This window comes from Scylla paramamosain, chromosome 31 (genome assembly GCF_035594125.1).
Source record: "Scylla paramamosain isolate STU-SP2022 chromosome 31, ASM3559412v1, whole genome shotgun sequence".
Classification (NCBI taxonomy): Eukaryota; Metazoa; Arthropoda; class Malacostraca; order Decapoda; family Portunidae; genus Scylla; species Scylla paramamosain.
In genome coordinates, this window is record NC_087181.1 from 8,457,898 (window position 1) to 8,472,138 (window position 14,241).

General features: G+C 38.1%; 1 protein-coding gene and 1 long non-coding RNA gene across 19 annotated transcripts in view; one reads left to right on the forward strand and one right to left on the reverse strand.

Moving 5' to 3' along the window:
• Positions 1 to 905, reverse strand: part of LOC135116434 (uncharacterized) — a 102,410-nt gene extending 101,505 nt beyond the window's left edge. For all 15 annotated transcript variants that reach the window (XR_010276319.1, XR_010276327.1, XR_010276322.1 and 12 more), the window contains exon 1: positions 635 to 905. The gene's annotated coding sequence lies outside the window, so the exon portion shown is untranslated. The remainder of the gene's footprint in view (positions 1 to 634) is intronic.
• Positions 1 to 13,154, forward strand: part of LOC135116437 (uncharacterized) — a 105,958-nt gene extending 92,804 nt beyond the window's left edge. For all 4 annotated transcript variants that reach the window (XR_010276331.1, XR_010276330.1, XR_010276333.1 and 1 more), the window contains 3 exons: positions 4,662 to 4,874; positions 8,659 to 8,797; positions 9,775 to 13,154. This is a non-coding gene — a long non-coding RNA (uncharacterized LOC135116437). The remainder of the gene's footprint in view (positions 1 to 4,661; positions 4,875 to 8,658; positions 8,798 to 9,774) is intronic.
• Positions 13,155 to 14,241: the final 1,087 nt, after the last annotated feature.

Genomic DNA, 14,241 nt, shown 5'->3' on the forward strand with positions numbered 1-14,241 from the left:
ATTGTTTTGATGTTATGAAGGCGAAAAGCATTTCGATTAGAAGAGACCACGGTATACCATGGTGTTTTGTGACGAGCATTTCCATGATGTACCATAAATGCAACATCATAAAGATTCACCTGAAATAATGTTACGATTAATGTTACAAAGAAACCATACCACCTGTGTCTTACATGAAAAACGTGACTTGGCAGCGTGAAAATTTGTATGTACGTAATATTATGATTTTTACAAAACTCCTTATTAGGGTTACCTATTTCCAAAGCTTGTCTTGAATGGTATTTGTGAAAAAAAAAAAAAATGTAAAGCCAAGCGTCACGTAAGGGCTAGGTGTCACCTATATTCGCCTTTTTCACCCTTAAAACCTATGGGTAGACAGTTAAACAATGCACTCTTGGCGAACCAGACCAAAGCTGATTATAACTCGCCCAGAAATCTTTGCAATAGTTCGAGAACAGTGGGTAATTCCTTCACCAAACATTACAGTGGCATATGATGATGTTACTATCGTGTTCACAGTTAAGAGTTCGATAGTTTAAGTCACAGGCTTGCTAAGTCGGGAGTGTTTCATTGTGACAGTGAAATGAAGTTAAAAAGAATGAAACTTTATATATGTATATATAAATATACTTACTTTTGCGACTGTAAAACGGTGCATCAGTGATAAGTTAACTGACACTTCAGGAAGTGTTGGGAGCGAGTAGTATAACCTAGTGGGCTATCAAAGATGGATTATGCTTCTGGTTGGCAGCGGCTTCCGTTAAAAGTTGCAAGTTCATGTTATTGGCGGACACTCCATTATATTTTCATTATTCAGGTTGACGGTATTTCACTATAAAGAAAAAAAAAATGAATGACGGACAATATGAACAAGAATGTGGGGCTGCGAGCTTAGCACTATTATAGTCCATACCTATATTATTCGGGTTCTGAAAACACATTTAGTATTAAGGGGGATGGGGTTTCTTTGAGTTGATTTTAGGATAAAAGCCACAGGTTCAAATATTCTAAACTGAGTACCTGTCACACTCAAGATTCCTAGATAAAACTACAAATTTCATCAGCAGCTTCTTAAGCCCAAACCGTAGCCATCAGAGCGAACACAAGGGGTGTGGCGTTGCATCTCAAGGTCAGAAGAGCCCTTTGGTCTCTGTTTATTTGTGTATTCCTTATCAGATTGTCGAGTATGTGAAGTCATTGCCTTCCCGAAACATTTTCTTTTTTTCCATGATCCATAAGGTCTTTGTGGGAGATGTATTGACAGTTTCTCTATCAGTGTCCAAGCTCGTAACGTCATTGAAATTTTCGATTAGTGCCAGTTTAGATATTTTTCTATCAAATGGAACTATTTTTTTTTTTTATTACTAAAAACTCTTTTGGGGTACACTAGATTCATTGTAATCAATATTCCTTCAATCTTTATTATATCCAAACGTGGGATACGATGTAAAAGTATATGAAAAAAAAAAAAAAACATATTTTAGTCCAGCGATCGCTGAAACTGTGACGTGATGACACTGATACAGATGCAATGTTACGTCTAGTAGCCACAAGTGAAGTCAATGATGAATTACACAAATTATATATTGTGGAATAATTGTTATACGGTACTGTCTAACTGCAATATTAATAATCGACATGACTCATAGTTAGCCAACCATAGAATAATTGTTATACGGTGCAGTGTGCGCATGTATAGTATAAGTAGCAATTGCCATCAACAGTATTAATAATCAGCATGACTCTTGTGAGCTAGAATAGGTGCAATTAGATGTCGCCCTTGGTGTCACTTGGCAGAGGTGATGGCATGGGATGCAGGATATGGGAAGGGCTTGCACGCAGGTAAGTAGGGCTGTGCGGGAGACGATTACTGGATTCGAATCTGTTGAATCCTGAGAGGCGATACGAATCCGATTACTGCGTCAGGATTCTAGAATCTGGTATAGAATCCTGTCCTCGGAGGAGGTCTCTTAATTCATGAATAAAAATGGTTATGTAGAACAACGTAAGAGTAAACTGATTTGTACATTAATATAGTCTGTATGATGTTATTAATCATGCTTTTGGAACATATAAACAATGAGGTCTGAGGGGCTAGTTATGAAATTTACTTGTGTACGCTAGCGACATGTGAAGCTTATAGTGTTGCCAAAGTCACCATCTCTTTCGTTGGAGCTGATTCGCCAATTTCATGTGACGTCATACCATGGCATACATATATATATATATATATATATATATATATATATATATATATATATATATATATATATATATATATATATATATATATATATATATATATATATATATAGGACGTGACGTAGTTGGAGCTCACATCCTGATATCCTAACATCAGCCAACAGACACACACCAAAGAAACAACACAAAATTCACATAGACTTCAGACCCTCCATAAGAACACAGCGACTACTAGTGAGCTACAGAACACGCTTTTTACAAAACATGCACAACCACATACCCACCTACAGAGACCTCTGCACCCATCGCACACATACTAAATAGCCTACAGGATGACCACAGCGCTCACTGGAGAAATCTTGTTTCCTGTATGGACGGAGCTCGCTACAGAAATCCTACTTGGTTCTGGCACATGGTGCACAAGCTGAAGGGATGCCAACGGGAAAGATTCGAGTACCTCCTAGTGAACGGTGATCGAGTCACCAACCCAGACCAAGTCACCAACACCTTCCAGACACTGGCGCAACACCTAACCACACCCTCTCCCTCCCCATGGGCCCAGTATTGCCCACATACACCATATCACCGATCTTGTGCGCCGAAACCTAGCAAACACGCTACCACATAAGATTATACACTTAACACGCCTAGACCCCAACACCCTCTCATCACACCCATTGAGGAGGAGGATGTCGCCAGGTTGCTCAGGCACACTCCGCGGCGAGCCCCCGGCCCCTCAGGAATCACCTGGCCGATGGTGCAGAGCCTTCCTCCAGAAATCATATCCAGCCTGACAAAAAATTTCAATGCTTGCCTCGCCTCTGGATACTTCCCAAAGGCTTTCAAAATTTCAAACATCACCCTTATTGCCAAGCCCGGTAAAAACTCTCACTTACCAGAAAACTATCGCCTCATAAGCCTCCTTGAAATTCTTGGAAAAACTTTTAAGCGTCTAATCAATTTAAGATTGAGAGCGTTCCTCGAAGGTAACGGATTGCTGGCACCACAGCAGTTCGGTTTCGGAGGAACGCCTCAACGGAGGACGCCCTTAACAGCATAGTAGCCTACCTAAATTTCAACAAGCCATATTACAAGACAGCCCTCGTAACAAAAGATGTCAAAAAAGCATTTGACACCGTTTGGTACACCAGTTTAAAATAAAAAAAAATTGTAATAACTTCAACCTCCCTTTTCTAACGCAACGCATCTTGTGTAGTTTCCTGGAAGAGAGACACAAGAATCCGCCACCAGGGCAACTTTTCAAAATTTTTTACCCCTCAGGCTGGAGTCCCTCAAGTCTCCGTACTCTCTCCCACCCTTTAACATGTATACGGCTTACCTACCCCTCCCAGCCCACAATGACTCACTAACTATTCAGTACGCGGATGATGTAACGCAATTGGCCCGTGCCAGGTCGTAAGATCTCCTCACCGACAAAATTCAACGGGAACTGACGGCGACTAGTCTATGGGAGATGAAATGGCGAATTCTCTCCCATCCTGAAAAATCAAGTCACTTATTTCAACATTAAAAGAAGTCAGCCCCGCCAAATTTCACTAAACAGAATTGATCCAATCCCCACTCCAATCCCCATCAGTAACAACAACAAAGTGCTTGGCCTCACCATTGATAAGGACCTCAATTTCAATATACATATAAAACAAAAAGCAACCATAGCCGCCAAGGCCCTGAGCAACCTGGAAAGATTTCGCGACAGCAGCACAAAAACAAAACTTCACCTCTACAAAGCTTTCATTCTCCCTCTCTTAACCTACTGCACTCTTGCCCTCTCTCTCTCTGCTCCCTCCAACCTCTCTAAACTTCAGAAGGTTCAAAATCGAGCAATTCGTTTCGCTCTTGGGACGAAATGGTTCGACTTCCGAACCTCTCTCTCCATTCACGAGGAGTCCAACACCCCCCCCCCCCTTAACATAACACTCCACAACAGAATCGAAAAACAACTAAGCTCCTTCTCCGACAGACACACAATCACATACAATTTCATAACCAACCTCCCCTCAGCTTTCTGTCACCTACCGCACTCTAACCTCCTTGACCCTCCCACTGTGCCTCCTGAACCTGTCTTCAAATAATGGACTCCTCCTTTCTTCCCTTCACTGCCTCTTCTCTCTGTACCACTCATGGTGTCTGAGTGGTATCATCGTCGTTCTCTCGTTCACGTGGACGGGCCCGTGTGCCAACACCTAGTGGTTTTTTCATATTTTTTGTCTTATGTTTTTATGCATTATTTTTCTGTCTTGCAGCCTAGGTTTTAAGGAGGCACCGGACCGCTCCTGGGAAAGGGACGCGACAAAAAAAAAACACCGCCATTAACATCCCATGCCTCTGACCGAGGGAGTGGGGTTGTGTGCCAACACCTAGTGGTTTTTTCATATTTTTTGTTTTATGGCTTCGTATTCATATTTTTGTTTTTTATACATTATTTTTTCGCCTCGCAGCCTAGGTTTCAAGGGGGCACCGGACCACTCTCAGAGAGACGGGAATAGCACGAACCGCACTCCTCCCACTGACGTCACGGCAATGGAGGCCTCGGCCGTCGGCATGACATTCCGGTAGTGGTACCCCCCGCGGCAGTTAAGGAGCGGCCAGTACTGATGACGGGGACGGTAACCACACCATTCAGTGGAAGCCACTTCACCCTCCACAGAGAGGTAGTTGGGTGCGGCAAGTGCTGGGCAGGAAGGTAGTCAAGAGATGGTGGGGCGGGGCCCTAGAAGCATCCATGCAGGAATCCCCATTCACCCCCCACCACCGGCGACTTACCGCATGCAAACAGATGGTGGTAGATCTGATCCCTTGCTGCGGTGAGGGAGCCTTTTCGAGCCTCTGTCAATGCACATCCTACCATCACGTCAATCACTATCACAAACCATCCTCACCTTCACTCTCCACCATAACATCATAACATAACACCACACTTCATAAATTCGACATTTTCTTTTTTTATATTTTTCTTTTCTTTAGCAGGTTGGCCTTTTTGCAGACGAGCCAGAGGACACGAGCAGAAAGGATCGACACCGCTTTTATCACCCATCACATTACATCATACAATAAAGATCCACCGCCATCACCAAATCACTCTACTACTATCCGTGGTTCGGAACCCACGTAAAACTGTAGGTCCCTCCGCTATACGGATGTACTTCTTCCTCTGTCCTTCTTTGAACCAATAAAAGCACAAAAAAAAAAAAAAACTTTCTACTCTGACTGTTCTTCAATCATCTTTCACATCCTGATGGTGCAGGCTCTGGATAGTCTGACCCCGAGCCTGTGCGGGGTTTGGCCCGGGTTTTTGGGTGCGCGGGCGGCGTCCGTGGCTGCGGCTGTGTTGGGCTTGGCTTTCTCGGTTGGTGGCGGACTCTCCTGCTTCCCCTGATGAGGACCTTGTCTCCCTTGCCACCTTAACATAAACATGTCACATTACAAATAGACGTCCTTCCTAATAACAAAACAAAAATTCAAATTGCACCTGGGTCAAGCCCCAGTGACTATTTCGCCTACTACAATTCCCTTCTTACCACCCCCCTATTCTTCCCACTATCCCTACTTCCCTCTCCCCATCTTTTCTCTCTTTATTGTTATTATTGATGCGGAGCTCTCTTGAGAGGTTTTGACACTTTCTATTAGTGTCAAATTAGTGTCTATTTTGGCTAGTTGGAGAACAGACTTGGCATGGTTCTGGGCAGAAATATAAGGTGCATGAGATTCCGGTGATGGAAAGCTTAAGTACCTTTGGTGGGCCACCTCTCTATCATGTATAGCACGAGAACAAGCTGTGTTAAACCAAGGTTTGGAAAGTTTAGGTCGAGAAAAAGAGTGAGGAATGTATGCCTCCATGCCAGACACTATCACCTCTGTTATGCGCTCAGCACACAAAGATGGGTCTCTGACACGGAAGCAGTAGTCATTCCAAAGGAAAATCAACAAAATACCTCCTCAGGTCCCCCCCCAACTAGCAGAGGCAAAATGCCAGAGGCACCTTCGCTTAGGGGGATCCTGAGGAGGGATTGGAGCAATAGGACAAGATACAGATATGAGATTGTGATCGGAGGAGCCCAACGGAGAAGAAAGGGTGACAGCATAAGCAGGATTAGAGGTCAAGAAAAGGTCAAGAATGTTGGGCGTATCTCCAAGACGGTCAGGAATACGAGTAGGGTGTTGCACCAATTGCTCTAGGTCGTGGAGGATAGCAAAGTTGAAGGCTAGTTCACCAGGATGATCAGTAAAGGGAGAGGAAAGCCAAAGGTGGTGGTGAACATTGAAGTCTCCAAGAATGGAGATCTCTGCAAAAGGCAAGAGGGTCAGAATGTGCTCCATTTTGGAAGTTTAGTAGTCAAAAAAATTTCTTATAGTCAGAGGAGTTAGGTGAGAGGTATACAGCACAGATAGATTTAGTTTGAGAGTGACTCTGTAGTCGTAGCCAGATGGTAGAAAACTCTGAAGATTCAAGAGCATGGGCACGAGAGCAGGTTAAGTCATTGCGCACATAAACGCAACATCCATCTTTGGATCGAAAATGAGGATAGAGAAAGTAGGAGGGAACAGAAAAGGGGCTACTGTCAGTTGCCTCAGACACCTGAGTTTCAGTGAGGAAAAGAAGATGAGGTTTAGAAGAGGAGAGGTGGTGTTCTACAAATTGAAAATTAGATCTTAAACCGCGAATGTTGCAGAAGGTGTCAAGACACTTAGGGTCGTCGACAGAAAGGTAGTCCGACCTGGGGACATTTATGGTCCCCTCCCCAGATACTGACTCCGAGGCTGGTGTAGGAATCGCCATGGTAATTTTGGAATTTTAGAGTGAAGGGTGTGTGTGTTATCAGGTGCTTGTAGTTTTGTGTGGAGGAAGAGAGTTGTCTTTAGAGTGTAGGCTGTGACTGCCCCTTTGTGTTGTGAAACGTTCAGTGAGGTCACAGTTGGGTTTAATGATAAGTTCACAGCACCCCCTGAACAGTGCTTTAGACCTCGCTGGGAGTAATTATCGTTTCAGCAGGTGTCTACTGCCTCCTCCTGGAAATCCTTACTTGTTGTTTTTCCTTATTTTCATTTTTATTTATTTATTTATTTATTTATTTATTTATTTATTTATCTATTATTTATTTATTTATTTACATTTATTTATTTATTTATTTATTTTGTCAATTGGTATTACCTCTGATTGGTATCTCACGTACAAAAAGTGTAAGAAGGACAGAGACAGTGGACCGAGAGTAGCAAAGATTTGTAGAGAAGAACAGCAGTCGCATCGCCATGTTAGTAAGAACAGGAAAGTAATGAAGAGACACAACTTGTGTTTTATATATTTATTTCTTGCATGGTGAAACCAATCAAGTTCTTGAGCTGCATCTGATACTCGAGATTCTTAATTCTTAAATAAAATTATCTGAATAAAGTTAATGATGTACAAAGGCACTGTAGAAAAATTCATAACACGGTACAGCACATAACTTTATGGTCCACTGAAAAGACCAGTCCTCAAGGAGCCGGTGATAAATTATGTTTAGCACAAAACAGCTTCGCTATCTGCCATGTTTTCCTTATAACTATTTTCGTTATGTCTGTCATTTAAATGTGTTATCTGATATATATATATATATATATATATATATATATATATATATATATATATATATATATATATATATATATATATATATATATATATATATATATATATATATATATATATATATATATATATATATATATATATATATATATATATATATATATATATATATATATATATACAAGGACCTATTCAACCATTGTCCCTGGCTTATTCGTTTCTTGTTGCCGCCTTATTTGCCCCTTGTAACTAAGACTAATCAGACCAAGAAAGTGTGTGTGTGTGTGTGTGTGTGTGTGTGTGTGTGTGAAAGTTGATACTAGAGGTCGGGGTTGTGAATAAACAAGTAACAATTTCATTAATTTAATGGCAAATAAATATCAATCCCAGTGTAGATGCATGGGGGTACACTAACAGTGGATGACACCATAGATAATAAAGAGTAAAAAGTGGAATAATAATGAGTAAACAGAAACAGTAGAAATTCAAAATAGAAATCTAAAACCATGCGTGTAAAAACTAACAAACACGTCAATGGCCAGTTGGTGGTCTGCCACAGTTTTTCTGTTCTTTAAACACTGGACGTCGCTCATCCTGCTGTGTGGTCAGCCTAGCTACTGGTTATTTATACCAAATAAACTCTTCTTCATACACTACGAAACAGTCAAGAATCATGCGAATCAGCCAAAACAAAGGTCCGAATCAGACACAACATGGGACCGAATCAGGCAAAGGTTTATTCTGAATCAGGTCATAATGAACCAAGGTCTGAATAAGCCTGGGTTCATTTAAATAATTATTTTCATTCCTATGTATGGGTTACTTGTTACTAGAACTACTGTATACTAATGCTACTTTTGTCCATACAGAATGAATGACGGCACAAGCTCTTCCAGGTATGATGACCCACAAACACCTGCAAGCTCAAAAGTACGAGATGACACGAAGTCACGAACACCTCCAATGAAGAATCCAGTCCGAAATGATGCAAGGCTTGAATGAGCCAAGGTCTGAATAAACCTGCATTCATTTAAACCAATATTTTCATCCCTATGCATGAGTTAGCTTTACCACAACCAGGGTTGATGCTGATTCATTTTTATCAAATCAATTAAACTCCATTTCTGTGTAAAATGCGAATTGACTCATTCCAATTAAATTCATTTAATAAAAAAATAAAGTAAATGTTCAATTCCAATTCATTTCATAAGGTTTTCAATTCCAGTTCATTTCCAACTCCTTAGGAAGTTATTATACATATTAAGTTCAGTGACTTAAATTTTACTCAACCCAATTAATCCCAATAATACTGACAAGAATCCATCTCCCCTACGACAGGGAAGACACTGTCACATTTGAAGAATTAATGAATGTTAACAGGAAACAAATTTGCAGGTCCTCTTTCGGTTTAGTTTATCACCTGCAATATCCTGTCAGTCTTGAACCTGATATAATCGTAAAATTATAAATAGTTATATCCTTATATTTCTGTTATAAGATTGAAAGGGAGAGAAAAGACATGCTTAAATATATTATAAAAAAAAACATATGTATAAATTATATGATATAAAATATAGTTTCTTAAGTTTGGCAGCTGTACTTGTACTTGTGACAACAATAATAACAATCATGAATGTGGTTGCCAAACTCCACAATATACTTACAATAAGCTACATTATACCCATTTTTTGTGCCAGTAAATAAGTAAAGTACATTTCATAATAGATTTTATCGTAATATCTGTTACTTGTTTTAAGTAATATAATGACTGCATATTGCAGTATAAACTATTTCATCAATTCACATAATTTCACTGGCGTCAATTCCATTTAATTTTAATTTTTATTATTATTATTTTCAGTTGCAATTCAGTTACAAGTCTTTTTTTTTTATTTTAGCAACAATTCCAACTCATTTTCTATTCAATTCATAATAGACCCCAACCCTGACTACAACTACTACTACTACTACTTTTGTCCATACAGAATGCACGACGACACAAGCTCTTCCAGTTGTCATGAGCCAGGAACACCTGGAAGCTCAAAAGTGCAAGATGACACGAGCACATCTCCCAGAAAAAAAAAAAAACAGCTTGCAAAAAGTGAATATAGATATAAATAGCCTGAAAGCTGGACAAATGAACTTCTGTTCTCTGAGTGGTTGACAAAGTCAGTTAGGTCAACCAGCAGAAAAGAGTATGTATTCCGTAAAAATTCGTAACTTGGATATTATATGTGGAAAGTCAGAAATTATCAGACATTCACGATCACAGAGACACAAACAGCTTAGTCTCCAAATTTCGAAAACAAAGTCTATCGCTAGTTATGTGATTACAGATTACCCAGTTGAAAAATTTACACTTCAGGTGTATGTGAACCTTTACTAGACCTATTTTAAACTTTATTTCCTTACATGAAGTCTTTGCAGAAAGTAAAGAAAAAAGAAAAGTAAAAGAAAGTGAAGGAAAACAGAGCCTCAAATATAATTAGACAAGTGTTTGGAAAGTATTTTGCTGCTAAACTATTTTGAGTTTTACGTGAAAGACTTTTCTCATAGTAGATGAAATAGCAGACAGTAACACTACAAAAACAATTTTGTGTACTCGTAATAACACATTATTTTGAGGAAGGGAAACGTGAAAACTCTTGTGGTTTTGATAGAGGCTACCGATAGTTCAACTGTAGGACTGTTCAATGCATTGAAAGAATGGTTCACATCAAAAGACATTCCTCTTGATAACATTGCTGGGTTTTGTTCTGACAATAGCAGTATTATGATGGAGCCAACCATTCAGTAGCTACATTATTAAGATATTATTTGCCTCATGTCATAATTGTAAAATGTTCCTACCACATGATTCATCTATGCGCATCAAATACTTGCCTCAAACTTCCCAAATATGTTGAAGATTTATGTCGTAGCATTTTTTTTTTTTCACACATGAATTCCAAGACTTTCAAAAATGTATTGACATTGAACCTCATAAAAACTTGGCTCCTGGCCAAACCAGATAGTTTTCTTTGCAGGCATGTAAGAAGAGATTGTTAGAACATTATGATGCATTGGACATGTATTTTACAGAATTGGCATTTAGTGACCCAACACTGGTAAATGAGTAAATGACATGATTGTTACTGCCTTGAAAAACCCATTTACCGGAGCCTACCTTGAGTTTCTGAACTACAACTTGGATAAATTTAACAGTTATAATACACTATTCCAGTCTGAGGCTCCAATTTTTTTTTTTTTTTTTTTGGTGAAATCTGAAACATGCAATCTCATTATAAGCTTTTGTTCTTTCTTCGAGGATGTGACTTTCTTAAAAATGCTGATTTTTTTTCTTTCATCCTGATCACCCCATTTTTGCAAGTTCATTTATTCTTGTAGAGAATGTGTATCTAGGAGTGAGTGCATCAGCAGCAATGAATTATCCGAAAAAAAAAAAAAAAAATCTGGAAGTAACTACAAAAGAACTTATAAAGTTTTTATAAATCTTGTCAATCTTTCCTGATACAAGCTGTAACCCAAATTCAAAACAAATTTTCAGTAAATGATAAAATGCGTGACATAGTGGGCTGCATAAACCCTTGCAGTGCTTTCTCTTTAAATCCACCATCTTTGGCATATTTATTTAAAGACATGCCACAATTAATAAAGTATGATGATAAAAATGTTGTGGGTGAAGAATGGAGACACCATTATTTGGAAGAAAAATTATCTAATCAGTTCCACTTTACAAAGTACTGGAATATTGTGTTAAATAGCAAAAATACTGCAGGATTGCCATGCTTTCCTAATTTAACTATAGTGATATCCACTCTCCTTTCACTGCCATTTTCAAATGCAGCAGTTTGGCGTTTTTTTTTTTAGCCAACTCCATTTAACAAAAACTTCTCCGAGATCTTCCCTTAAAAATGAAACATTAAATGGGATAATGCATACAAACTGCTGAAAGCAATCAATAATGTAAAAAGTAGTGCAACATGAGCAGAAATTTAAAATATGTAAGTCATTTCATGGTGTCTGTATGGTAAATTAATGCAGAAAACTGTAAAATATTACCTAGCTTATTATCAATCATATTTTTTTATAATATATTATTAAGGCAATATCCAAATATTAAGTGCATAATTCTCCGAAGCCATTGTGTAAATGGGACAGTAAAGCAAGCCACATCAGTCCTTTCTCGGTGACAGCTTGTCAGCTAGTCATGCGCATCGCGTTGCAAAAATGCCCCAAGCAGCAATTTCCTCGGGCAACACTCGTGAGCAACACGCAACACGAAAATCGAGTTGCGGTATTGCGTTGTGCGGCTGCGCCACACGTTGCTCTATGTGAACCCAGGCTGGTGGCTTACTCTGTGTCGGTGGTACTTGGTCCCTTCTCATGTTCAGCAGGATTTACAGGCCCTGCCGAGCATGAGAAGGGACCAAGCACCGCCGACACAGAGTAAGTCTACCAGCCAACCAAAGTCAACCCAATCAGCGCCTCCCACCGCCCCCATATAAAGAGACCGCTAGTAGCGCTGTGCCAGCCAATCAGCAGCACCTCTTACGGTCCAGAGCGATGCCTCGACTCATGACATAAATACCAGCCTCCCAAGCGTGTCCGGTCATTCTACAGCTACTGAGGAAGGGTTAAGGAACACGAAATCGCGATATAGCACGCATGACTAGCTGCGGCGAAGTCATCAACCAAATTTCAAAAGAGAATGAGTATGGAATTGCCTTTATGTACACAGAAGCAGCTCATCCTCCATTCTCAGCAATAAAAACATATTCACATGTACTTGATCATCACTTTACTGAGAAAGACTTCAAAATATTACACAAAGCTGACGCACATACAGACATTAAAAATATTACAACCTATTTATATTAAACACTCAAAACCTGAATTAAAGAACCAATTATCATCACTCCAACTATACATTTTATAAACTGCTCGGAGCTTCGGGTTCCGGGTTAGCAACCAATCTAACTCCCACGCCGCCATCCTTTGTCAGTCCTCATCCCCCACAAGCAAGAGCACACCAGCTCTATTTTACTACATAATACCATTATTTTTTCCACTTGTTTTTGCTTAACTCAGTGCCTACAGATATGTTTTACCATATATCTTTATTGTATACACATTTTTATTTATTTATTTTCTTTTTTCATTACTATTCCAGTGTATTACCTCACCCTATAGGACTCGACTTTTTTTTACGGATGTTGCTATACCCGTTATGGGTTATTGTCTTTTATCTTTATTATGTTGTATACGTATTTTTAGATTAGTTTATCAATTTGATCTGTCTTTTAGTCTCAAGATGCCCTCCAAGAAACGGAAACGTTGCGCAAGTAATAAATGAAGAAGGAAACATCGGTGTATATCTGCTCACCTCTCCCGTAACTCGATATTTATCGATCTCTATGTATGTATGTATGTATGTATGTACGTATGTATGTATGTATGTATGTATGTATGTATGTATGTATGTATGTATGTATGTATGTATCTATCTATCTATCTATTTATCTATCTATCTATCTATCTATCTATCTATCTATCTATCTGTATATATATATATATATATATATATATATATATATATATATATATATATATATATATATATATATATATATATATATATATATATATATATATATATATATATATATATATATATATATATATATATATATATATATATATATATATATATATACCGTATTTGATGGCTCATAAGACGCATGGGCTCATAAGACGCACCCAGTTCTGGCACACATTGAAATATATATATATATATATATATATATATATATATATATATATATATATATATATATATATATATATATATATATATATATATATATATATATATATATATATATATATATATATATATATATATATATATATATATATATATATATATATATATATATATATATATATATATATATATATATATATATATATATATATATATATATATATATATATATATATATATATATATATATATATATATATATATATATATATATATATATATATATGTAAATGAAGGGATTTAAGCTCTGAATATGAAGTGAAGGATTTCACCTGACATTTGAAGACTCTCACATGCATTTAGATAATTATTAGACCACAATATTTTGCATTTAAAAACTTTAATATTTGCTAGTAGCCTACGTAACAATCCTGTTGTGAGATATAAACATGTATGTGGCATATGGCGTCGGCAGTGGGTGTGAGAGACTACGGGTAATAAAGTTTGTTCATAAGAATGTTAAAAGATAGGTGCAATTTTAATTGTATGAAAGTGTGTCTTACCTCAAGGAGTAACAGCATCACACTGTAAACAACGCAGTGTTTACAGTGTGTTTGTTTTGGTACATACAGTGCGTGGTGCATGGTCACTTAGGCAAATTCTTCCTGACTGGTGTCATTCTATG